This window comes from Ambystoma mexicanum, chromosome 1q, assembly GCF_040938575.1.
Source record: "Ambystoma mexicanum isolate Mex_15411 chromosome 1q, UKY_AmexF1_1, whole genome shotgun sequence".
NCBI lineage: Eukaryota > Metazoa > Chordata > Amphibia > Caudata > Ambystomatidae > Ambystoma > Ambystoma mexicanum.
The window spans coordinates 111,459,179-111,486,147 of record NC_090922.1 but is presented as its reverse complement, the minus strand read 5'-3'; positions in this window follow the sequence as shown (position 1 = coordinate 111,486,147).

Sequence of the window (26,969 nt, the reverse complement as noted above, 5' to 3'; positions counted from 1 at the left end):
CTACTTTTCTGGTTGAAGACAGAAATAGAATATCACTTAACTGGCTATGCAGGAATCTAGCACAGAGCCTGTATTGAAGTCTTAATCAACATATCTTATTTAGGGCTTTTTGGAAAATTGAAAAGCACACTTTTGAATCAGTGTTCAGTGTTCTTTGCATTTGGTTGTCAATATGCCATTGTACGCCATTGTACGAAGAGACTACAAGTGTGAGGGATTAGAAAGATGGAAATATGCTTTACATGTGATCTGAATATACTTTTATTTAATGTGTAACTAGTATCAATGTATCGCTCTACTATTAGTAATACTTGGCAGTTCTTGTGTTTGGCTGTGAGGTGATAAGGAGACATATGTTACTTCCGTGTAGAAGTTCTGGAATGCTCCTTGCTGCACACAATTCCCTGGGTAAATTCCATGCAAGTAAGATCAATTCACAAATGTAATTCAGGGCACGGATGACAAAACAAAGCAAGCCTGTACATTTGTCACCGCACACTAGACGGCAGAGTGCACGTGTATAATAACGTAGAGTGCTTACTACGCGCAATTGGTGGGTTAAGGTAAGAAGACATGTTGGATCACTGAGAATTGAGGACCCTTTATCATGGTACTTTTATAGGTTCTGAAGTCATGGCTGCAGACACAGCTTCCAGACTTGTTCAGTGCAATGCAACAAACTTCATGTACGAGGGAGAGATGTGTAGCCATGGTTGAAAGTCTGTCCCAATGACCACTGGCAAAAATAGGGTACGACGTTGCTTTATCGACACCTGTTTGTACGACAGATTTTTTTCTGTGGAATTTTTGCCAGAAAAAACTTTTCTACATTTTTGTGGGGTGGGAAAGGGCATATAAAGGGTGGGATGTTTGGGAATACAAAAAATAGGTAAATGATAGTGGACTTGCGATGGCAACCCCCCCCCCAAAATAATAAAAGAATATTTAAAAACTTTTTTCCACAAAAATTCTATGGCAAAACACCAGTCGTAAAAACGGGTATCGATGACATGACATAGAACCAAAAATAAAATAGAGAAGTGTTATGTTTTAAGGCAATACCTCAGTGAGCTGTTGCAAGTTCCATTGATTCTTTTGAAGAACACCATGGCTTGCCTCATAAGGAAGACTTTGAAGATTAATCAGCACTTACCGGTGACACTCTGTTGGATGAGGCCCTTTGAAATATGGTGAAATCAAGCCCATTCCTTCATGACAGAACCACTTAGAGGCTTCTCGAAAGCAGTTTGATTGAACCAATGCTTTAGGCATCCAAGACACCTAGGTATGCTGTGACCACTGTGGAAAAGGGGGCAACTGCTTTCCAATGGCAACATGTGACACGAGGCAGTGAAAACTCATGACCAAACTGAACACTCATATATGTACATTATCTAGACACATATTGAGAGCCAACAACACAGCCTATGAGATGAGTCGACAATCACGCAGTAGCTATGACACCAAACCACATCCAACACCGAGCGAAGCACAGCTATTTCTAAAAGACAGACACAATTGCAAGGAACATTTTTTCTGTTATTTACTTCCTGGTGAATATGGTTGATGTAGTTATGTCTATGAAAAATGCGTTGAAGGCAAGCACAAATGGCAACTCCATGTTAACATTGCTCCTGATAACGCAAAAGGGAGAATACACCCTGCTCCAAAGGAAAGAGGAATAGGCTTTGCTAATGGAAAATGAGGGCCACTTTGGAAAACAAGACCACTGCCCTCATTACGAGTATAGAGGTAGCCATGGTGCTATTAGCGCCATGGCTGCCTCCATACCGGGCTGCAATACTGGGTTCCTTCAATGAGGAATAACCGGGTCATTCCAACATTGGAGGACCCAGTAATTCCTCCTTGAAGGAACCATTGCCCATTCCTATTTGAGCCCCCATAGGGCTCAATGGGTATGGAGAGGGACCTAATAATGGGCACGTTACTAACGGCCCGTTATTAGCTCCCTCTTCCCCTTGCGGGACCCGGAAAGGACTTCGGGCCTCATTACGACTTTGGAGGCAGCCATGCCCTTAATAAGGGCATGGCTGCCTCCGAAATCGTGTCCATGGGCCTCATTACGACCCAGGCGGTAAGGGATTACCGGTACCGGTAAGGGCACTGGCGCCGGTAATCCCTTACCGCCCAATTACGAGGTCCCTTTGCGGGTCCTGTTAAGGAAGGGACCCGCAAAGGGACCTTGGAGGTAATTACCGTAATTACTGCCTTCCCCATTCCCATTGAACCCTATGGGGCAAAAATGGGAATGGGGAAGCGCCAATGGTGAATGGGGAATTACCGCCCCTCCAACCTTGGAATGGGGCAGTAATTCTGCCATTCACCATGGCGGATTCCGGCGTCAACCATGGCGCTAATGGCGCCATTGGTTAACGCCTGGGTCGTAATGACCCCCCATGTCCGGGTTCCCTGAATGGGGAAATACCGAGCCATACCGAGTATGGAGGGCCCGGTATTTCCTCCTTCAGGGAACCCAGGCCCGGTCCTTCCCCATTCCCATTCGAGCCCTCATAGGGCTCAATGGGAATGGGAGGGAGCTAACAACGGGCCCATTACGAATGGAACCCGTTGTTAGCTTCCTGGTCCCCTCGCCGGACCCGCTATGGACATCTGAAAAAACCAGACGTCAAGAGCGGGTCCCGCGAGGGGACCTGGTAATAGTGCGGAGTGCGTTTAACGGCGCCGGCACCATTACCGGTGCCGTTAAACCCATTCCGCACAAGTTATAATGAGGCCCGTCTGGTTTTACCAGACGTCTATTCCGGGTGCCGCAAAGGGAACCTCGTAATATGCGCTCCCGTAATGAAGGGTGCCATCCCGGCTTGCAAGCCTGTCATTAGCGCCCTGGTCCCATAGCAGGACCCATAAGGGACATGTGGTCGGACCACACATTCCTTACAGTTCCCTCCAAGGGACCTCGGAATAGGGCGGTTGGGGAGTACCGGCATTGGTCTCCTTACCGGTGCCCGGTATCCCTTACCGCCCTACTCATAATGACCCCCAATGCCTTCAAAGTACCACGGAAACCTTTTGGATTTAGAGATTCTAAGCAATTTACTGAATATTTATAGTTTTGTCGTACCTCTGCCGTTGAGAGTGATCTATAACGGAATGTGAAGTAGTACTGGTTCAAAATGATGTCCTCCCTCCCCGTTTCCTCCCAATGTCCATTGCGTCAGTAACCATAATGCTTCTGCAGTTCCATGGATGAAATCCCACCCACTGCAATACATGCAAGAGTGCTCTGCTGCAAGTAGTACAGAACCTTTGAATTTCACCAAAATATGGCGCACACGCAAAAACAACACTAAGCAAAACTGCCCTTTTTTGTATGTCCACCAACAATGCACCCCTTACAAAATGGGGGCCTTTGGGTCTGGAGAACATTCGGTGGGTCCACATGCGTGATCAAAAAACGTGTGCCAGCATTTGCCCACCGAGGGGCTTCAGAACTCCAGGGCTGGCCTCAAAAGTAAGTTCAGCAAAAATCACATGAGAAGGTTGGCCGGATGGGCAGATCTACAGCACGAGGCAGCAAATAGGTCAGAGGTAATCCGTCTCTTTGATCCAAACATGATAAGAGGTCCTCTCCAGGTTCAAGTGCTTAGATCAAGGGGGCGCATTTACCCAACCACTGGTCAAAGACAAATCGATTTTGTGCTTGTCCATCTGTCATGCTCAACAGGATCCCTGGGTCAAGGTGTGGTGATGGAATGGCTGTAGAGGCTGTACATCGTTGGCCAATGGTATAAACACATTAGGACCGAGAACGTGCCTCTGTCCCCATGTTGCACTTTTGCAGAATTGCTGCTTGTGTGAAATAATGGCGTTTTCATTTCCTGCAACAGTGAACCTTGCAGTACAGGAACCGGAACCAGCGCTGCACTAGACGACTGCAAGAGAGCTGTGAACGCGCTCAGAGGCAAACACTGGGTGCTCGCAAGTGAACATTTGCATAACCGGGCCTGCTCTACCGTGCGTGCATCCTGAGGTGGAAACCCTTGATAACGGCTGAAAATTGATGCGCGCGGAGGCTATTTTTAGCAATGAATGGCGGGAGAACGAGAAGCATGGGACCTGCTGCAGTCCCTGGCGGGCCGCGAGTCTGTGCGGCCTCTGAGTAGGAACGCATGTTCGCTTTCCGGCTGATTACACCCTTCTGAAATGGGAAGATGGGCTGCCCTTAACTTAGAAATGTATTCAAAAGATGGCCGGCGGAAATTAGCAGTGCCAATCACAGGGTGAGTGGCAGGTTTAGCAATATCTGCTGTTTGCATACCTCTCAACCTATTCACTCGCCAAGGCGGGTGACATCGGATCTGTGGGGGGTGATCCCATTTGAGTCAATGGGAACGGATGCATTTTCGACAGTTGGTCAGGGGTTTCCTGGGTGGTGAGTCTGTTGAAGTCTATGGAAGACACGTGGTGTGATGACAGGGTGAAAATGTGTCCAAGGCCGGAGATGCCCTGCAAAAGAGAGTGAGCTGAGAGGTATGTGTGTGCTCAGTGACATGAGTGTTTGGGGAGGAGTTCCCTGTGTACCCTGAGTTATAAGGATGTATCCCTCAATGAGGCGAAAGGATGACAGGGCACCTCTGCTGGTTTGGAACTTTATTCACTAACTGGGCCTCATTACGAATCAGGCGTTAAGGGGTTAACGGCGCCGTAAACGGCGCCGACCCTTAATGCCTGATTCCGAGGTCCCTTTGCGCCATGGTGAATTTAACGCCTGCTTTTTGCAGGCGTTAAAATCCATGGCGCTAAGGGACCATGGTGCTAATTACGCCACCGTAATTTACGGTGGCGTAATTAGCGCCTTCCCCACTCCCATTATGCCCTATGGGGCAAAAATGGGAATGGGGAAGGGTAAAATGGGAAATGGGGATTTACCGCCCCAGTCACCTTGGAATGGGGCTGTAAATCCGCCATCCACCATGGTGTAAACATAGTTTACACCATGGTGGTAAGGGTACGACCCAGGCGGTAACTTACCGCCTGGGTCGTAATGAGGCCCACTGACTTCCTCCGTGTACCTGCGGCTCCTCCTCTTCCTCCTCCCGATGCACAATTTCCTTAACCCTTTGTGCTTATTTCCTCCTCCCTCATAACACCTCCCCCTCACATATCTCCTTAAGTCCATTTTAAACTTCTTCAATGAGTCTGCATGGCCTCTTGATGAGTTGCCGGGGGCGGCCCTCAGCTGGGTCTCCATCCCCTTCTACCTCTGGTGTCAGAGGATTCCCCTCTGCCTCTTCTACTTCTCCTCCATACGTATTTGTCTGTTGCCCAGTGTCATCTTCCGGTTTGAAGTGATTGAAGAATGACGCTTCCTTGTGATGGCCCTCTGTGCGTTGGTGGCCGTTATCGTGGTCCCTTTTATTTCTGTCACCCAGAGGGGTTTGCTGTCATATCGTGCATCTGTTTTCCTCTGTATGCGTTGTTTCATTAACACTTCTCCTTCGAAGGTCTTCTTCTTCGGTCCCCGGGTCTGGGCCGTCCTTTCTTTGGCTGCTTCTATCTCCGCTGCATCCCATTCTCTGACTTCGTCTTCCAGTGCTGCTAGGTCTTCAGGTCCCTTCTGGGTCATGGTGGCCCCTTGGGGTAGGCGCATCTTGGTCTGGTATGTCCTCATTAGATCCCCAGGTGGCACTCCGGTCACAGAATGTGGCGTGTTTCGGTAGTGGCGGATCATGCAGCAAAGGGCCTGGTGGATTGGCATCTCCTCAATGGCTGCTTTTTGGATGGTTCTTTTGATTGATGACATGAACCGCTCTGCCATCCCATTGGCCTGGGGCCACAGCGTTATTATCCGCTGATGGTTAAATCCTAGATGTCTTGCAAATCTAGGGAATTCATGACCATTGAACGGCGGTCCATTATCTGTTTTTACCAGGATGCCCCATTCGCTGAATACTTCTTCCAGGATGCCGACGGCTTAGGTGAAGGCTGTGGACTGAGTGCGTTTGACGATGGGGAATCTGGAGAATTAATTGATGATCACTAGGAGAAGGCCCCCCTGTTTCAAGTGGCCCACAGAATCCATTGCGACACCCCTCCACACCTCTTCAGGGATGCCTGTCGGCTGTAGAGGGAGTGGCGGGTCACTCATGGTGGTGCATTGACATGGAAGGCAGCTTCTCACTGCCTCTTCTACTATGTCGTCCAACCCGCAGGAACCCTACTGATTGTCTTAGTAGGTTCTTGGTCACCTCTATCCCCCGGTGTCCTTCTTGCACCAACTGTACTAGTCCTCTGCGGAGTGATGACGGGATGACTATCCTGCATCCTCTCAGCTGTATTCCTTGTTCTGGCACTGCTAGTTCCATGCTGACATTTGACATGTGTTCTTGTTCTTGTTTGTTCACACCCTCGCACTGGTATTAGAGCCTTCTTTAGTCTCTGTTTGTTTACGATAGTGAGTTCCCTGGCCCACCTGGTTGACGGATCTGCCTGTGTTTCAGTGGCTATGTCCTCAATGGTAAGTGTGGATGGTAGGGCCTGCTCTGTGACATAGCATAGGTATTCTGCACCACAGGATCTTGTTGGGTGCCTTGAGATGTAATCGGTAGGGTTTTCATCCCCTCCCGGTCGGTGTACAATGGTATAGTCATATTCTTGGTATCACTACATATTATCCCCACCAAAAATATCTCGGTATATATGGTTGTTTGGAACAGCCATAGGTGATATTTTTTTGGGGGGGGGGGTAATTTGGGGTTCTTTTGGGAGCAGGGGTTGCGGTGGTGTCCCCCACTTCTTTAAATCAAATCCTCCTTTAAAACTTGGGAAACTAAAATTGATTCTATTCCAGGCACAGAAATCATACTTACAAAAATTGCTATTAGTGCTGAAACCACCCTGAATGTTCTCCTACTTTATAGAGCCCCTATAGTTGACTACACTTTTCCTGCCCTTCTTAATAGTGTGCTTCTCTCCATTTTGAAACCAAACACTAAATAGGTTCTGTTAGGAGATTTCAATCTCTGGCTCGGCAGCGAATCAGGTGCCATCGCCAAGACAATGGAGAATACCCTTGACGCCTTAGGATTTGTCCATCATGTTAGAATTGCCACTCACATTAAGGGTCATACATTGGACTGGGTTTCTACCCTTAATGTAACAGTGATTAATGTAGATGTGCAACCTTGTCCGTGGTCAGATCACTTTACGATATGCTTCCAATCTCAAATGGAATTTTTCAGAGGTAAATTCCCTAACCCTAAATCATTCGTAACCAGCAGAAGTCATAAAAACTTGAACAAAGAGGCCCTAGGCCCTTGGGCAGAATATTTTAACCTGGATTTAGGAAATGTAGCTGATCCGGAAGTCATGTCGTCTCTGCTGATAAATTCATTAAAGATAGCCCCTGATAAGTTTGCTCCCATTAAAAATAAAATGAAAAGAACTGAATATAATAATAATTGGTTTTCCAAGGAGTTGTTAGAACTCAAAGCTAAGAAAAATAAACTTTTTCATGCATGGAGAAAGGACAAATCCCCAAGCAATCTAGAAGCTCACAAAATGATTGCAGCAGACTTCAAAAAGAGGTCTTAATAGCAAAAAAGGAGGTTTTGAATGATAGAATCATCAATGCCAAATCAGATTGTAAGGAGCTGTTTAAAATTCTAAAAGAACAAACACACACTCCAGGACCCACACCAGTTCCGATCATCAAAAATAAGGCATGGTGCACAGAAATCCAACTAGCCATGTCCAACAAACTAGATAAAATTAAAAAAACAATAGAGACTAAAAAACTTTCCCTGAACATATCGGATCAGCAAGATAAGTTTTTTTGCCCTCTAGCTAAGGACAAAGACCGACCTATATTCAGATTCATGCCCATTTCTGAAGATGAATTAGCCAAAACCATTAGCCAACTCAAAAGCACAAATTGTAAAGGAGATCCATGCTCCGCCATCATAATCAAGGAATGTCTACCCAGTTTAATACCAGCACTTACGAAATTTGTTAATGCCTCATTTCAGTCTAATTTAGTGCCTGCTAACTTGAAAAATGCATGGATCACACCTCTTTTGAAAAAAACAAACCTGTGCCCGCTAACACCTTCTAATTACAGGCCTATTACTAATGCTGCCTTTCTTCTCAAAATTTTAGATCGAGTTGCGTATAACCAGATTTCTAAATTTCTGGAACAAAATCAAACCTTGCATAACTACCAATCGGGCTTTCGCACCGATCATGGTATGGATACAGCTCTTCTTGCCCTTAAGTCTCATCTCATCCAAGGTATGGATAAGGGCCAGATTGCTCTACTGATGATTCTAGATCTTTACGCGGCCTTTGACATGGTGGACCACTCCATCCTGTCCACCAGGTTAAGAAAGAATGCACGCCTCTCTGAAGAAGCAATCCAATGGATATCATCTTTCCTGAAGGATAGGCAAATTAGAGTGGCCAGTGTGTTGGCAGAAGCCGAGCCCATGCAGTTGTTGCATGGAGTTCCACAGGGAGCTTGTGTGTCACCATGTTTCTATAACATTTTTATGATCCCCTTCTTCCAGATGTTGGAAGAGGAGAGGATCCTGTTTGCTAATTATGCAGATGACACACAATGTGTTCTACCCATCTCAGAAACACATCAAAAAGATGAAGTATTCATCAATAAAATTTACTCTAAAATCCAAAATTGGATGGTCTCTGCTTGTAGACACTTATGTCTATTAAAACTCTGCGTTGTGTTGTGTCGTATTTTCATCTTTTTTGTTTGTTAGTTTGCGCCCATCAGCCCTCGGGTACTAGGTGTGCATTATAAATGCCATAACATAACATAACAAAAATAATGCAGGAATTGCGGGGGTATCCCCCGCAGGTTCCAAGCCATAATATCACCGCAAAAATATGGCAATATTTTTGTATGGCAATATTTTTGCAGGGATATTAACTCATGGAACCCATATTCTTGGAGGCAGATGCCCCACCTCTCGATCCTAGGAAGCATTATTGTCCTTGGCTTGCCAAATAGCGATAGGAGGGCCTGGTGGTCTGTCACGAGTGTGAACTTTTTGCCTACTACAAAGTGGTAGAAGTACTCACATGCCCACACAGCTGCTAGGCTTTCTTTTTCCACCTGTGAGCACTCTCCTTGGGTGATAAGGACCTCCTAGCGTATGCCACGACGCAGCTCGCTGGAGCATCTGGATTCTCCTGTTGCACCAGAATGACTCCTAGGCCTACCAGGCTAGCATCCATAACTAGCTCGGTGTGCCAGCTCGGGTTGAAATATGCCAGGTGTGTTTCGCTCGCCAGCTCCTTTTTGATCACATAAAATGCCCTCTGGCACTCTCCTGTCCACCTGAATGGATCATCCTTTCTCAGAAGTCGTTGTAACGGCTCAGTGGTAATGGCGCACCTTTGCAGATAGCGGGCGCAGTATCCCACCATTCCTAGGAAGGAGCTAACTTCTCCCACTTTCGCAGGTTCTTTGAGTTCGCTAATCGGGCGTACTTTGTCAGGGTTGGGTTGTACCCCCTCCCCGGAGAAGATGTATCTGTAGAACCTTAGTTTATCACTGCTGATGTTGCATTTTTCATAATTCAATGTGAGCCCTGCTGTCCTCAGGATTTCGCACACTTCCAGAAGAGTTTCATCATGTCCCTCTTGTGTGCTGCTGTAAATCAGGATGTCGTCCGAGTAGTTGAATGCCCTTCGGACTGGTAGGATTAGGTGCCTGTTAGTCTCTTGAAAAATCTCTGCAGCGGAGGAGATTCCAAAATGTAGTCGCTTGTATTGAAAGAGGCTGTCATGTGATGGAAATGTTGTGATCCCTCTGGAGTCGGTGTGCAGCTCGAGGTGATGGTACCCCTGATTGAGGTAAAGTTTTGAGAATTATTTTTGTGGCGCAATTCGGGCTGACAATCATGTCCTCCATTCTGGGCCCTGGGTGTCTCTCTCTCTCTCTCTAAAGCAGCATTGACCACTCTCATGTCAACAAACAGACGTAGTCTGTTTCCTTCCTTTGGTACCACTACCAGTGGTGAGCTCCATGGGGTGGGCCCTGACGCTCGGTCAATAATGTCATTGTCCAGGAGCTGTTGTAGCTCTTGTGATACAGCGTCCTGCAGGTGGAAACCCACTCTGCGTGGGTGTTGTGGAACGGGCTTGACTTGGCCATTGATGTTGAGGCTGATAACCACCCCTTTTAGTTTGCCCACCCCTTGAAAGAGTTTGGGAAACATTTGTTTGATTGATTCCTTGGTGAGCGGGGATCCCGTTAGGTGGCAAATTGATCTGCGGCTGGTTGGCTGCCGGTGCACATCACCATGTCTCCTTCGTTGAAATGGATGTCAATCAGGCCAAGCACTTCAGCAGTGTGGTAGCTGAGGAGACATTTTCCTTAGGTGGGGCTGCGTAGGATGTGAATGATGGTGTTCCTTTTCTGTTGAAAGAAAACAATTTCTCAAATTGTCCTATCGACTGTAGTGGTACACTGGCTCCCCACTGAAAGATTCTTGCTTTAGATGGTGACAATTATTGTGTGTTTCCTGCAAGTCTGAATTGAATTCTTATTCTCCCATAATGTTGACAGTTGCCCCGATATCGATGAGGAATGTGTGCATGACCGTGCCCATCATTGCTTGCACTTTGGGTGCCTCACTGCCTTCGTGTGTCCCCTGGATGAGGTTCACAAACTCATTTGGGAATTCGGGTCTAGTCCATATGAGAACTCGTCCTAGTTGGCGTATTGGTCCGCAGGGTAGCCATGTGTGTCCTTGTCGAAATAATGCTTCGCTCACAGGGGCTTCACTGTATTCCCTGTCTTGTTTCATTCGCCTTATCATTCTCCTCAGTGGTTGTGAGTAAGCCTGGCCCTGTGTCCACTGTGGGAACGGTTGAGTATGCCTGTATGGCATCCTCCAGCTGGCTTGTGTTGTCTGTGGATGGCGCATTAGCGGGAACAGTCTCTCTTCCCGGCACACTGTCTGGAAGTGTCCTTCTCTGCATCTCGGTATTTCCATCGACCCAGGCAGTGCCCCAAATTTGCAAGGCTTGTTGGCGAGTGCCATCAGACTTCATTTTTCAGCCTGTGGTGACCCCATAACTGGTGGCAGTGATGGTACTGTTACGGGATGTGTAGGGTCTAGTGGTATCAGCTAAGAGGATTGTGGTAATTGGAACTGACTCGGAAGGGTGTGAATGGTGCACGGTGCTGTACCTAGACCCTACCATGTCTTTTAGAGAAGTGACTGATACAGATTTGTTGTAGGACTGACCTGACAATGACTAGCGATTTCTATCCCTTGCAACGTTATGATGCAGTATCGGAAAGTGCAATATCCTTTGATGGCTCTCGTGGCCCCGCCCCCCTTCACTTAGAGCAGGTCCCTGAGAAGCTCTGGACAACAAATGCCCATGATGTAGGGCTCTTACAAGGAGTGTCTCCAGTTCGAATAACACTCAAGCCAGGTGCCGTGTTGCCCCGACTAAGGCAGTATCCTTTATCAAGGGAAGCAGAGGAGGCGATATGGAACACCATTGTTTCCCTATTAAACCAGGGGATACTTTTGTCATCTACCTCCCTATGCAACACAGCCATATACCTGATAAAAAAGGCAAAAGGGAGAAGTTGGAGACTGATTCAGGATTTGCACCCTCTTAATGGCATTGTACAAGCAGAATTTCCAGTGGTCCCAAGCCCTGCGATTATCCTTTGTAACATCTCTAAAGAGGCAACCCACTTTACTGTCATAGATCTAAAAAATGCCTTCTTTTCTGTCCCTTTGCACGCCGACTCACAATATCTCACAGCTTTTACACATGGAGGGATGTGCTTTGAACATACAAGGCTGCCTCATAGGTACTGTGAATCCACCAGCATTTTCAACTCGCTGACTTCGGCAATATTCAGGTGCCTAGCACTGTCATTCGATATGTTGATGATTTACTAGTGTGCAGTATCAGTGAGCACCAGTGCAGGAAAACTCCATAACATTCCTACAGCCCTTGGCCTGCAAGGGATACAAGGGTGATAAAGCCAAATTACAGTGCTACCTCCAGGAGGTACTCTATGTGGGTCAGTTGATTTCTGTGAATGGCAAAACAATCATCCCAGATTGCACCACCTCTGTGTGTGCCACCCCACAGCCCAAAACAGTGAAGGAAATGCATACATTCTTGGGACTCTGCAATTATTGCAGGGCATGGATACTTGACTATGCAGCATACACCTTGCCCCTTTTACAGGCACAAAAAGGGGGACAACAGGTGTGGATGGAGGACATGCAAGCAAATGTCAATGACCTCAATGTGGTCATATCAACAGCACCAGTGTTAGCATCCCTTGACAACACGCAAGAGTTTTATTTATTTTCCCACTCCAAGTGGCAACTGATGACTGCAGTGTTCACACAAAAGAGCACAATGGGCCACATGCCATTGGCCTATTAAAGTGGAATACCAGATTTAGTGATGCTGGGCCAATTCGCATGTGAACAAGCACTTACTGCTGCGGCATTTGCCATTGAGAAGAGTTCTACTATCATTATGTGATGCTCGGTAACATTGTATGTTGAACATGCAGTTTTTGCCATTTTAGAACACTTCAAATCCGCACTGACCATGCAGCGAGCATCAGTCTATGAGATTATTTTGTCCTGCCCAAACATTCACATTGTACGATGCAAAACTGTTAACCCAGCTACCTTTTTAACAGAAATGTGTTCCACCAAGGATTTAGCAGGCCATGACTGTGTAACTTTTGAGGGAGAAGGAGATGACATCCCAAAAGCACATGACAAACCACTTCAGGGGGGAGGTCCTCTTTGTTGATGGGTCAGCAATAATCAACCAGGACACAGGTTTACGGCACACTGGTGCAGCTGTGGTCCGTCTAGTGGATAGGGAATACAAAACAATAGTGCAGAAAAGATGACCAATGCATTTTATGGCTCAAGCCACCAAGTTTATAGCTACATTGAAGTGCTTATTGAAGTGCTACAAGCGCCCCGGGGGTGCCACGTGACCATTTATTTCTGATTCAGCATACCTCACCACCACAATGCATGCAGGCCTTGCACGGTGGAAGAGGAGGGGATTCAGGATAGCTGACGGATCTCCAGTTCAGCATGCTGAATTATTGGACAGACTCATTCATGCCCTATCCCAGCCATCTCTAGTGGCAATAGTAAAATGCACCGCCCACCCTAACGACACAGATGGGGTCTCACTCTGTAATGCTGCAGCCTATCCTCCAGTGCCACAGGTTTTGGAATATCCTGTGTTAATACCCAACACTGGACAGTTGCCAACACCATACAATGCCTTACCAAATGCACAGTTGACTGAGTTACAGGGACGAGCACCACAAGAAGAGAAAGACCTTTGGGTGAAAAGAGGGTGTAAACAGTCCCCGCCCAATCTGTTAAGGAGGAAAGAGATATCTGGGAAGGCGGTTATGCCACATGAGTTATTACTGGTCGCATTCAACTAGATACACCACCCCTCAAACGTTTCCAAACAGCACATTGCAGCAGATATACAGGAAGACTAGTTTGTCCCAAAACTACAGGAAAATTTGACTAACATGGCTGGCTATACATTGCACTACATGTCAAGGTTATAATACAGGCCTTATACTAAGAACTATCAGAGGCACCCTGCCCGCCCTACTGGGCCATTCCGCAAACTGCATATTGATTATGTGGATATAGGTGAAAGGTTCAATGGATCCCAGTACCTTATTGTGGTTGTGTGTCCCTTCTCATAATGGTTGAAGGTGGGACCTTGTGCACATCCAGGTGCCAAATGCGCCACCAAATTTCTAGTGCATGAGGCTTTTAATCGTTGGGGCGTGTGCGATGCATTAAGGTTTGACAACAGCACACATTTCTTTAACGACCTGTTTAAAGACGTTTTGACATTATTGGGCATCAGGCATAGAATGTGCACTATTTACCATCCCCAGGCCAAAACGCTTGTAGAATGGATAAACGGCCTGTTAAAAAGTAACCTGTCGAAACTGCACCACGTTAAAGTGAAATTGGGTACAATGTCTGCCAATTGCATTGTTCAGTTTGCACACACAGCCCAGCAATGACCACCATTTACACCCCACTTCTCCTGTTAGAAGATCGTCAGACGTTCATAAGGCAGTGTTGATCTTGGGGGAGGAATTCAGCAGCTATTTGTCCTCCCTAATGAAGGCAACACAATTTGTCTCCCAACAGATTGCGCCTCCCCAAACAGAGGAAACAACCAGCACCGCAATGAGCACACCAGCAAGGTCACCGCCTCTGCAGTTGTTCCCTGGTGATTGGATTTACATCACAAATTGGATCCGCTAATGGAACCAACCCAGATATAATACCAGATATAATGGTCCTTTTCATGTCATTTACACCACCCCCCTTGCTGTTAAAGTGAAGGAGCTACACTACTGGGTGCACCTATCTGGTTTCCGCAAAGCACCCCTGCCCCAGCCTGCACCTGAACATTAAAGTGCCCCATATCCACAGCACCCAAACCCCATCCTCCAGTCTCGCACTTGCGCCCCTTTTGTAACAATAAGAGAATATTATCCAATACAAGCACAAAAAGATGGTACACATTACATTTTATGCAGGGATTGCACACTGGCAGTCCCCATACTCTATCCTATCTGTTTTCTCTCTCTCTCACTCTCTTTCTCTCACTTTCCTTTTATATCTTCTTCCTTCCCTATCTCCTTATTCCTTTTGTTTTAATAAGGAGTGCATTCCAGGTGGGCTCGGCAATGGACTTGACTCACTCTAATAGTTCCATTTGTACTAGGAAAAGTAGTATGGACTATGGACCCTGACCAGCTGCAATGCACTCAAAATCCCAAAAGTATGTGGAGGCCATACCTGAATTTACAAGGAGTAAAGTACGTGGACAGCAGATGGCAAGAAACATCAATGCCTTGCGCAGCAGGAGGGCTATAGGGCTTCTGAGATGAAGTGTTGGCCTGAGTGAATAAGGCATGTGCGGCATTCTGGGATGAACATATTGCGAAACTAACATGGATGAAAGCAATTGAAAAGCTAGTACAATTACAACAGCAAGAGACACATGAACTGTGTTTTTAGAATGAATTAGCTGTTTTCGTAGGCCAAAGATGCAATCACACATTATTCATTTGTAGGCCAAAGATGCAATCAAACATTATTCATTCTGGACCTCAAAAAAAGACACTACAGCAGTAATGGACCATTGCTGAGTGTGTGGACAGCAGGTATTCTTGCACCTCCAGCATCATGGACGGGCTACTGCTCACTGACCATGTTGCACTCAGTGCTTCTCGTAATCCCCGAAGACCACCCTGCAGTGGGGTCAAAGAACATGCTTGCCCCAACCCTAGCTCCAGCAATAAAAGAGCCCTCCAGAAGCCTGTTGTAGCCTCTCAGCTTCTGCATCTTGCCTGAAAAAGAAAACAACAAGTTGCACAGGAAAAGAAGATTGAATTACCTATCTCAAGACTCCTCTGAATTGCTCAAAAAAATACCCAATGAATATAAACTTTTCAGCAAAGAAGAAACCTTTTCCGCATCTCTACTACTAACTGGGGTTCAGACAGCCACAAACACCAAGTGGCTCCAAATTGTCAGGTGGGAGTTCATACAGCTGGCGAATGACATGGAACAAGGCCTCAACACAATCAAGGTCTAGATGCATGCCATATGGTTGATGACCCTCCAGAACAGATATGTGTTTGGCCTGCTCAAGGCAATGGAAGGAGGGGTTTGCCACAAAATTGTCAATTCTTGCTGCATGTTCGTGCCTCCAAACAACACGGAAAACAGCATCTTGATGCAAATAATAGGAGGACTGCAAACCCCCAATCGCACATGCCAACTGAAGCTTGCATACACGGGGATGACTGGTTTGATGTCCTTTTTGCTTGGGCATCATCCTGGCTGGGGTTGATCGTCAAGATCCTGGTGCCCATCTTCGTGTACGTGCTCATCCTTTTTTGCACATGTCAGTTGGGACTCCGATGTTGTGCCAAAGCATTACCTCGCAGTGCCGTGATGATGGTTTCAATTGGGGTATCTAATGTACCTTGTGGTACAAAAGACAATGGATGACCCAACCAAACCACGCATGCTAATGATACAGCGATGCTTACACCCTCCCGGCACTATTACTACACCCCCACCTGACCCTGAGCATTATACAGAGCACTGGGTCGATCTAGCAGGGGATGGGGATTATTTTTTTCTTTTTTTAATTGTGATTTTAGTCAATATTTTGACTTTTTACACAAAAACATTACACACATAACTTTTTACAAACCAGCATAGAGAAGAAAATTAAAATACACATTAATAGCAGAAAATATTATCTAAAAATAGGAATTAATACTTCCAATTAAGCAGTAACATTTCTTTCCTTAACAGACAATTTAAGAATAGTCCTAAAACATCAGAAAAAACAGAAATCCGAAATGAAAACAAACAAAAACAATAATATAGCTCAATTCCACATCATCTCAACCAAGTGTAAATAGCAAAATATCCAAAATCTTATAAAGACACCCAAAAAGAAAAAAATGTCACATTCCCAATTAATTTCAGTTCTTTTAGAAAACAAGTTACTTCATAAGTAAGAAAGGTTTCGTGAACCTGCGATAGTCTTTGCCAGAACAGTTTCGAGTTCAAATTTTTCGGGTCATGAACAAATCTTCAAAATCTTTTCAGTCTGAAGGACCACATCCCCGGACATTCTGTCACTAAATGGGCGGCAGTTTGCTTTACACCATCTTCACATTTGTCACAAACATTAGCGAGGAAGGCTATTGGATCTCTAATATGCTGTAGTTCCAAAGAGAGAACCAAACTTAACCTAAATCTCAAGAAATCCGATCTGGCCCTTGATTTGAAGACTTCTTCAGATGCGCCGGAAGAGAGTGTATAGGTTTGTTAATTTGCGTCCAAGATGCCGATAGTTTGGCGGCTCTCATATTAGCAATTGTTCTGATCCAATCCATTCGTTTGGCAGATTCTTTTACCTTTAATGGATTCTGGATTAGCATATCAATTGAAGTGCCTGCCACTTCTAATAGGTTATTACAACAGGATCTCAAGCTATTTAGAAAAAGGTTATCGTTCAAATTCATCTGTTGTGCAACTTCCACATGTAGAGATGCTTTCTGAGGAAGCAAGATCAACCTATATAAGCTCAGCCATTTCCATTCCATTACTGACAGCATTGAGCCAAGGGCCAGTTCGTATCGGACACATGGAATTGGAATAGAGTTTGGTAGGACCACTACATTTTTCCATAACTGGCCTTCTATCTTATCCCAGTTAACATCGAAAGCCTGTGAATAGCATTCTAAGCCATAAGTAATAGATGGAAGAACCTTCCCCACATAGTATTTAATAAGGGGAACCAAGGAAAATCTGCAGTGCTTAAAGTACAGTCTCTTCATTTGCGCACCCAACTTTCTTTGTTTAGGCTCAATGATTGTTAGGAGATGGGTCATGGAGGGATAAGACGGAATCTGACAACCCAGATAAATTACTTCTTTTTCCGTAGGAATGATTGAATTATTCAAATGCCATACAAAGTGGTTAGTTGCTCTATGAGGATGTTTGAAGATAAACAATTTTTGACTTGTTTGGATTTATTGATAAGTCATTCACAGAAACATAGTCGGCTAGGGCTGCAAGTAATCACTGTAAGCCGACTTGGGTGTGGTCCACCACCACAATATCGTCGGCATAAGCCAACCAAGAGGGTTTTCCCGTTACAATCTTAGGAGCCACCAGACCCTTTTCCAACAACCATTGAGAAAGATCCGACATAAACAGAATAAACAGGAAAGGGGCCAGCAGACAGCCCTGGCGGACACCCCTCTCTATCTTAATTGAAGTCGATAGAAATCCAGATTTCGTTAGTCTTACTCTAAGGATGGGGGTTATATATATTTGACTTGCACCCTAAATGCCAAATATGGCCAGAGTTTGCATAATGTATGTAGAGCATAGGTTCCAAAGGAGGTATCACCACATCATATAGCGGCTGAGAGGTTGGAGGAGGAACGCTGATGAGGGACAAGTAAGTGTGGGCTTATTTGGGAGTTTGTTAATGTAGAATTAATGAGAGGGGGGGAATGTTGGGAAGGGGACATGATCTTTCCACACCCCCAAGCGCTTCAGAATAAGGCAAAGGCCACCACAGGAGAACAGGGGGCAGAGGGTTTGCCCTTAAAGACTTTTTCACCATTGCATCATTGCATGCTTCAAAGATGCAGTGCACATGCAGTAATAGGAGCCATCTTAGATATTAGAAGCCCTACTGTAGCACAAAGTTTAAACACAGCACAGCAGTCAGCTCCCCAGGTCGAGGCCACGAACATGAGTAAAGGAATAGGTTGTTTTCCAGGCACTGATGAGAAAGGCTACAGCTACACAGATCTATAAACCTTTCATTGTCCTAAAATGTTGCCAACCTTCGCTTCTTGTGAAGAATGTGCCCTGCAAGGCCATGGGAGAAGGGATGAGTGTCTGTATATAATATGATGCCAGGAGAAGGAGAGCACAGGCCCCGAACCCCTACCAGTCCTAATTTTAGGTTATAGCACCCAAATGCCCTAGCTTTAGGAACCCTGAATTCCAAGGTACCAGCTAGCCCCAGACCACTGATCATAAACCTATTAGACCCCCAATCGATCAGAAAGCAGGGCTTTTCTAACTTCATTTCTAGGTCACATGATGTGTGCTGCTAGGTGCAGGGAGGGATGAAATTATGGCCATAACGAGGGTGGAAGACCTGGGAGAGATGCTGACCTGTCTAGGATTGAGTGACGTGCGTGAATTATAATGACTTTGAATTTCCCCCTCAGCGCCTGCCTGCTTGTACCAGGTGCACTGTTTCATAGACACAGATTTGTTTATTAGTTTGCAAAATGATTGCCACTGGCCCCCTTCTGACAAATGATAACTGCAGCATCACCCACGTGGAAGAAGATGGACGGAAGGGGCTGGCACCAATGGCCTGGCATCCCGTATGGAGCAGGTAGCCTATTTTTAGGGTTGCACCAACCAGCCGCCCAGGTTTCTACTGTATGTAATTATGTCACTGATGTCATTAATGTTGCTGTGTACCTTCAAAATGTGCTGCTCATGCAGATTTGGGCCGCTTTCTTTGTTGGCGCTTACATTTTTTTGTGTGGAAATAAACATGTTATTCTTGTGTAAAGGAGCAGATGTACACATCCGCAGGAGATCCCGCCCCTCTACATGCTTTGTATTGGCGACATGAGACTGTGTCTTGCCTGACACCAGCTATCGCACCAATACTGCAGCGAGAGTAGTGTTTCAAAGGAGATACTCATTGAGACAACCCTATTGAATGTACCCTCGAGTTGATGACAACCTACAGGAGGAACTCCCTGAAGGAATATGTGAAAGAGCTCAGAAAATGAATGGATGACATCATAAGAAAGTGTACAGAACGTACCGAGATACTGAATGAAGACAATGTATGGATCCTAGAGGACAAAAGACGAAGTAAAGGATCGAGTGGACTGTTAAAGTGGAAAAGAAGAAAATTACACGTTAACAAAGTTCTGCAGGAAACAGAAGTTCAATTAATGTACAGACGCTAAATGCAAGGTAGATCAAGTCATTGTATAGACTAGCTATGAGTAGTGAATAGAAAGCAGGCACAGCTGCCACTGTATAGAAACTGGATATTGGTATCATAAAATAAATAAGCTAAAACCATGAAAGGGGAATGAAAAGCTGTGTCGCAGTAGGATAATAGGTTTCTGAAGCTGCATGGTGAGGCTCTCTGGCCGGAAGTCAAGATCTTGGAAATCAAGGTCAGCTATCAACTCTGAAGAGAATGGGTGCGTGGAGGATGAATCCTCTCACATTAAGGTGTAAGAAAAAACACAAAGGATGCCAAGTTTTAATTAATTTAAAGCATTTAAAAGCTGCACAATGGACCAAATCGTGGTCTCTTATCACGTGAGCAAAGGATGGAAATAGAGTTCAAACTTGGAGTTACAGAAACGATAGCAAGTGCCCTCACTCCTGTGCATTCCCAAGACAAAAATACTCTGCAAGGCCAAGTACAAAGAGAATTTCATGACAGAAGGCATAGGTGATGAGAGATGTTGGGCTAATTTGGTGGTGAGGTAGCTTCAATTCCCATCTCCCTGCACCTGGTTCTCGGCTTACGTGCTGCTAAATTAACCAAATGTTCAAGACATGGCACCAGCGTGCCAACCAATTGTATTAGTCCATATAACGAAGGACCTTATAGCTTAGAAGACCAATGAAACACAGTGTAACTATTTTTTCTTGACATGTTTGAAGCGGTAGGTATAAGTTGTTCACCTGATAAAGGACAGCCAATAACAATCCTAGCTCCTATATGATTGTATATCTGGATGTTTCCCTTAACCAATCCCGACCCTTGATAGGTTTTTCCCTATTGCCATGTAGTATGACATCACTCTGATGCATAATGGAGTATATGAACTGTATTTTTTGTGGAAATCATTGGGAGACTGAGCGTACGTCCGTTGATGTTCGTTGTAACGTCCCTGTTTTAGATAACTGTTAATAAAAAAGAGTAACTTGCCATCTTCTTGAGTTTGTCCAGTTATTTGGAATCAGAATTATTCTGGTGTAATCCCATCCATTAACAGATGCCCATTCCAAGAGCTATAAGCTCACTTGCAAAAGATGTACTGGGCCTTTTTCCCTATTGGGTTGCATTTATTCAGGTGTGAGCGTCTAGGGGCTTTCCTACACTTCAAATCAGGCAGGCCCCATGGTCTTGGATGGTGGCTCAGCCGTGGGAAGAAGATTTGTTCTGATGCATTGAGGCTGGTGAAAATCCTTGTTCATTGCAAGAGCAACTTTAAAGTTGGCTCAACAGGCTTAATTAGGTGGCTCTCACATGCAAAGAAGGGCTTGATGGCTCATATGCTGGTTTGTTGCACGATGTCTCTCTGGTCAATGGTGGGTCAAGGCCGACTTGAAGTATCGAAAATCACTCAATTTCCTTTTTGGGTCTACTTAGCAAGAGTAGATAACAGACATAATTCTCGTGACTTGGGGGCCGTGGGATCCCCTCTAAAAAACCACACCGAGCACTGACCTTCATCTTTCGTAGGATGCATTACATCAGTATGCAAACAACAACAACAGGCCGATAAATAATAAGAAAACCAAAATGATGGTCAGGGTCACGCAAAGAAGAGCAAAATCTAGTCTCAGGTGGCGGGTTAGGGAGGGAACCATTGGAAGCTGTGGCACCTACATATATTTCGAGGTTCCTATCACCCCAATCTCGCCTTCTATGTAATTTACATAACACAAACAATCCACAAGAAATGGTCTGCAGTCTGCCAGTTCATTCTGAGGAAGGGTGGCAATAGTATTGAGGACTTCCATGAAATTTATAAAACTAGTGTCGTCCCTGCAGTGCTGTACGGCATTGAAGCTTTACCATCAAAGTATTTTAAGTGGCTTGATAAATTTGAGGGGAAACCTTTGCACTCCATTCTGGGGTTACCTCGGGCGGTCCAGGTGGAGGCATTCAGATGTGAGCTCAGTGTAACCTGACTTAAAGACTCTTTGGCAGCTTAGGCCAAGCAATCTTGGAATTAAGCTTAAATGGGCTTGATCTGGTAATTTTCACATATTGGGCTTAATTGCCTCGACCATTGAGGCTATGCCCCAAAATAAACTGTACGTCGATCTGGAGGCAACAATGCAGTCACTTTTAAAAGCTATCAATTTATGTGCAACTCCAGACGAGTATTGTCCCACCTTTCTTTGCCAGCTAAAAAATAAAAACAGCGGAATGGGATCGCTTGATACATCTGGATAGCCTGCATAAGAAAACTCAATATGTGGAATATGCCAAATCTGGCTGCAGTATCTTTTAAAGCTCTGCTCCTCTTTTAAGAGACGTTTTATCATGTATATGCATTTTAATATATTGCCCACCGATTAAAATTATGGCGCATGGGCTGGCATCCCAAAATAACTTAGAATATGCTGCCTATGCAGTCAAGCGGTTCAGACAAGCGCGCATTTACTGTTAGAATGTCCTAAACTGAGGGACCATTACTGTAGAGCATATCAAAAGCTAGTTGCATCCCTGATCAACTCCATACAGATCAATTTTGGAGTACTATATTCACTGTATCTTCGGTGGTGATGAGTCGGGCTGCAGCATATGTTTGGAAAGAGGTCCTTCTGAAGCTAGAAGAAAAAACACAATAATAACATTTTCATGGAACATTTTGCTCTTTTGTTTTTAACTGTCTAGCAAGTGATCATGATATTATTAATATGTTGATGAAATTATTCTAATTTTAACTGACGTTTTAAATCAATAGGTATGTTATTAATTTTAAGAAATTGATGTGTTATTAACTGTGTAATGTAAATGATTTTGATCTGTCTTGTTTTATAGTGCATCAGTTTGATTAAACGGTTTGAATAAACCATAAGCACTTAATACAAAAAAAAATACAAAAAAAGGAGTTCTGTTCTGCTCTGCTTCCCCAGCAGATTGAATAACTCTGCCTCCCTCTGGGTAACTAACTCATGTTCTTTGGTTCTCAGCTGCAGGCTTCCAACAAGTGTCCCTTCTGTTCCCCAATGATAATAAATAAAAGGGTCTGTTTCCCCCTCTGGTCAGCTAACTCACGCCTATGGAAGATGGCTTTGAGTGATCAATAGCTCCAACTCATAACCACAGAATAGGACTCTGCCACTTCATAAATGGGTTCATCCTAGAAGGGTTTTTGTGGCTTCCAAGTCTCTGAGGATGCAATCGGGACATCTCTAATGGCGTGTCCTCCCTCTTTTGCAGCAATTACCCAAAGTACCTATCTCCTAGTGGTGTCGCTCCGGCCAGAAACTAAGCATGCTGTCAGATTTTAGTGGAAAGGATGTTCTCTGTCCCCGAGTTCCCATGGTCCCTTCGCTCCACCCATTTCCTGCCTCCCTAAACAAGCATTGTCTTTCCCTGTCCATATCCCCCATTGCAGAACAGGCTCCAATTTACTGATTTAGGTAGATAGCTACCTGTATAAGATGTCCCCTTCAAATGCTAGTGAAGCGTAAAGCTGTCACGTGGGATCATACAGGCCTTGCTGGGTTGCTCCGTAGCCATCTGACATCAGCTCTGAAAGAGAGGCTGCTATCTCAACATTCAGATCTTTCATCTTCAGAGCTAATCAGTTGAGAGCAAGTTTAGTAACTTCAATCTGTTCAAACTAATATGACTCGAATTTTGTATATAGTCATACCACAACATGTACCCTTGGTAAACATGTTGCCTTATATTTCGTTGTGTTTGGCCTCCAGTGTGTTTGGTGCGGAAACACTGGCACCGGGTATGATATGAATATTGGTAAAATCAATGGCTCTCATTATGGTACCGGTAAGCTTGCCGGTACCATAGTTACTGGACCGGCAAACTATGAGTTCTGCTCGCGGGTGCCTTGCCGCCCGCTAAGACTGGCCTGGCGGGCGTACCAGCACCTGCGAGCAGAGCATGTCGGATTCACCGGCACCATTCACGAATGGTGCCGGTGCATTCGGCTTCCCCATTCCCGAATGGGGAAGAATATTTTCCGGCGGTGCAAATGGGCCATTACCGGGTCCTGCAGAGCCATAATGACCCGGCAATTGCCCATTCGCGGGTCCCGGAAAATTTTGCAAGTTTGGTGGCAGACTGCCAGTTTTACTGGCAACGATATACCGCCAAACTTGGAATGATGCCCAATGAGTTTTTACATGATGCGTTGTGAATTGAAACAAAGGCTCACTGCTGCCAGGCAGCTTTGCACTCTAGCAGACCTTCGTAAAGTGCGCTTTCCGTGACTCTTATCTTTCTATACTGATAGGGTCAGAGGTGATAATAGACATTGCAATTGTGTCAGACTATCTTCTAGTGCCCAACATGAGGAAACTGCACACATAAGGACTCATTACAAGCCTGGTGGTATTTCGGCAGTAAATCTGACTATTTACTGTTACCACCACTGGGTCTGACAGAATTACTGCTGGATTACAAGTGGTGGGAAGCAGTGTTATTCTGATTTATTGGAGTGCATAGGACTCCATGGGCATTTTGGTAATTCCGTTAACGGTAAATCTACCGATTTGGCCGTTCTGATGGAGGTTTTTCCTCCACCTCACCTCCAAGCCCATAGTTCGGTGGTGCGGTAATCCAGCAGTAATGCAGAGGTAACCTAGTTAGCACCATTTCTGGCCACACCGCCAAACTCGTAATGAAGCCCATAGTTTTCTATGTGCACATTTGAGGCTTTGTGTAACTTTGTGTGTGAAAGGTTGCTATTTCGCTCCTCGAGTGGCTGGTGTGTCCTTCACCAGTGCACAGCTGAAGTACACATGTGTCTGCTTTATTGATGGCAGTGAATGAGCGCCTTACTGCCTGACCCAGAGGTTAGCTCAGGTGTTATGACCTTTTAACAATGGAAGCATATAGAGAAGATGTGAGTGAGAGAGAGCAATTACTTGAAGAAAAAAATAACCTGTAAAAAATTGAAAAATACAACTCTGCAGGTGGCATTCTGTCACCGATGGTATTTGTTTACATACATTGGCCATGGTCATTGACCAAAACACCTTTTTGGGCTATGTTTCCAAACCGCATCCTTCCTAAAAATTAGAAAAAAACAAGCATTGGCAAAGCCAACAGTCTGTGCCTTGCACCTACTACCATCGGGATCCAGTTAATACCACTATAGCAGTGTCTGGCACAAGCCTTTCCTATGGCTACAGAAAAACCAAACTGGTGGTATTGCAAATAGAATCATGGTGAAATAGACAGTAAGGTGGGTCCCAATAAAACTATAACAGCAAAGATACATATACTGCACATCACAAAGGTATTTCTTTGTTGCCTTATTCCTGACAACTTGTAGCTAAGCAACTTGCCTATATGCCTTTTAGGTGTAAATGGATACAGCTTTATGTGCAGTCACTCTCTTCGATATGCGTTTATGAGGAAGTTGGAGCGGGAGCAGGTGCTTCCTATCCACCTCTTGTCCCACAAATCGAAGTGGCCATGGTCTCTGTGCTCTGAAATAACAGATCTTCAGAGATTAAAAAATACATTGTTTCCTCGAGTTCGGAGGCATCTCTGTGGCTTCTACTTTCCCAAGGGAATGAGAGAGAAGAAAGGGGGGCGAGAGAGAGAGAGAGAGAGAGCTAGATAGAGGGTGAAATAGTAAAGCAACTAAATGAAGAAGAGAGACAGAGACAAAGGAAGAGAGTGAAATAAGAAAATGGGAGTGAAGGCAATAAGGAGAGAGAGAGAAGGAAGCAGAAAAAGAAAAAAGATATATAAGGCAAAAAGAGATGAAAAGAAACAGAGAAAGAAAAGGAAAGAGGGAATGAAAGATAAATATGGAGAAGGAAAAGGAGGGAAGGAGAGAAGGAAAAACATGTGTGCACTTATGGTCCTACCTGCAGAGCGCTCACGTTTTTCAATGCAACGAGTGGAGAAGTCATCCAGCCCTTTTCCCCCATTCTGAAACTTCTAGTTCTTTTTTTTTCCTTTCTATTTTAAATTCTGGAAAACTGTGCTGTGTTTGAGTGCGTTTGTGCCTGTGAGAATGTGCACATGGGCTGGAGTGGAAGGACATAGGGAGGCCAATGCTTAAACATTTCAAAATAAGCATCCCGAATCTAAAAACCATGCGTTTTCAACCCAGAAGCAAGATGCTTGCAGAAGCGGTCACATTTTCAGGGCGAATAATTGAAACCGGCCAAGTGTTCAAACACTGGCTGTCTCACTCGGGCCAATGCGTGACTCCACTGGGTATGCCTTAGAAATACATTTGCACTCGAGGTGGGCACTGGGCAAAAGTGGATACAACAAACATCAGAGCCTACAAAGTAATTTTCCAGTATATTTCACTGTGAACTAGACTGTGTTCAAAATGCAGGATGTTCATTTGATTGGGGGGCAGGGGTGTACATGCAAACTGGTAACTCACTTGAAACTGTGCAAAGTACATAAGCTGTTCGAACCACATTACCAGTGGCAACACTTTCGATTCTGCACGACTTTCCCAACACTGTGCGCTACCGGTCAAAAATGGGGGCTGGCAGTCTCTATTGCGCCTCTTGCCAGCCTGCCTCCTTTTCATGCACTTGCTGCAAAACCAGACCCCTGTGCAGGGATATAAAAGGCAGCCGGACAATATATACACAAATGTTGCGGAGCATGGCCATGTAAATATACGGTGGGCCATGCCCTTTCGGACCCTTGCACAGAGGCTGCTGTGAAAGCCCCTTGTGCCTCCCCCTTCCCTTATGTTCCCGCCTCTTGTCAGCACTGTCACCAGATCACTCATCTTCTCTGCCGGACATCGAGTCAGAACCGGTTGCAGGGGTTCAATCTACAGAAGCAGCAGCAACCAGAGGCGTGCAGAAAAGATCTATACCGGAAGTAGAATTGAGCAATGTGCACATACTTCCGGTGTTGATCGCTCTGAGAGAAGATGATTTCGGCATCCATGCCAAAAATGTATGACGCCTGGGCTGGAAACCCAGAGCAAAATCTGTAACTGTCAATCGTTTGCCTATCGTTCATACCTGCATTCAATTAGTTATACATTTAAATAAAGGAATATTATGAAGGCGCCAGGTACAAAAAAATATTTTAAAACAGTAATATATGCTTAGAAGCAGAGTGTAGTATGCTCATCATTTACTTTGCAAAAAGTACCTAATTGTCTCATTCTATAAAAGAAAAATGACCACTTCCTTGTTTAGCGGTAATTTATGAAAACTGATTTTAAAGATGCTTCTGCACTGGCAGAGCACTGAACTAAACAGTTTGACCAATGTGGCTGCGACCATGGAAGAGCACAGAGCTAAAAGAGTTCCCGAGGTGGGCAGGAATGGGTGTGATTAGCCATATGTATTAGCGTAGCTAGGGGCAGGGAATGGGAGGGA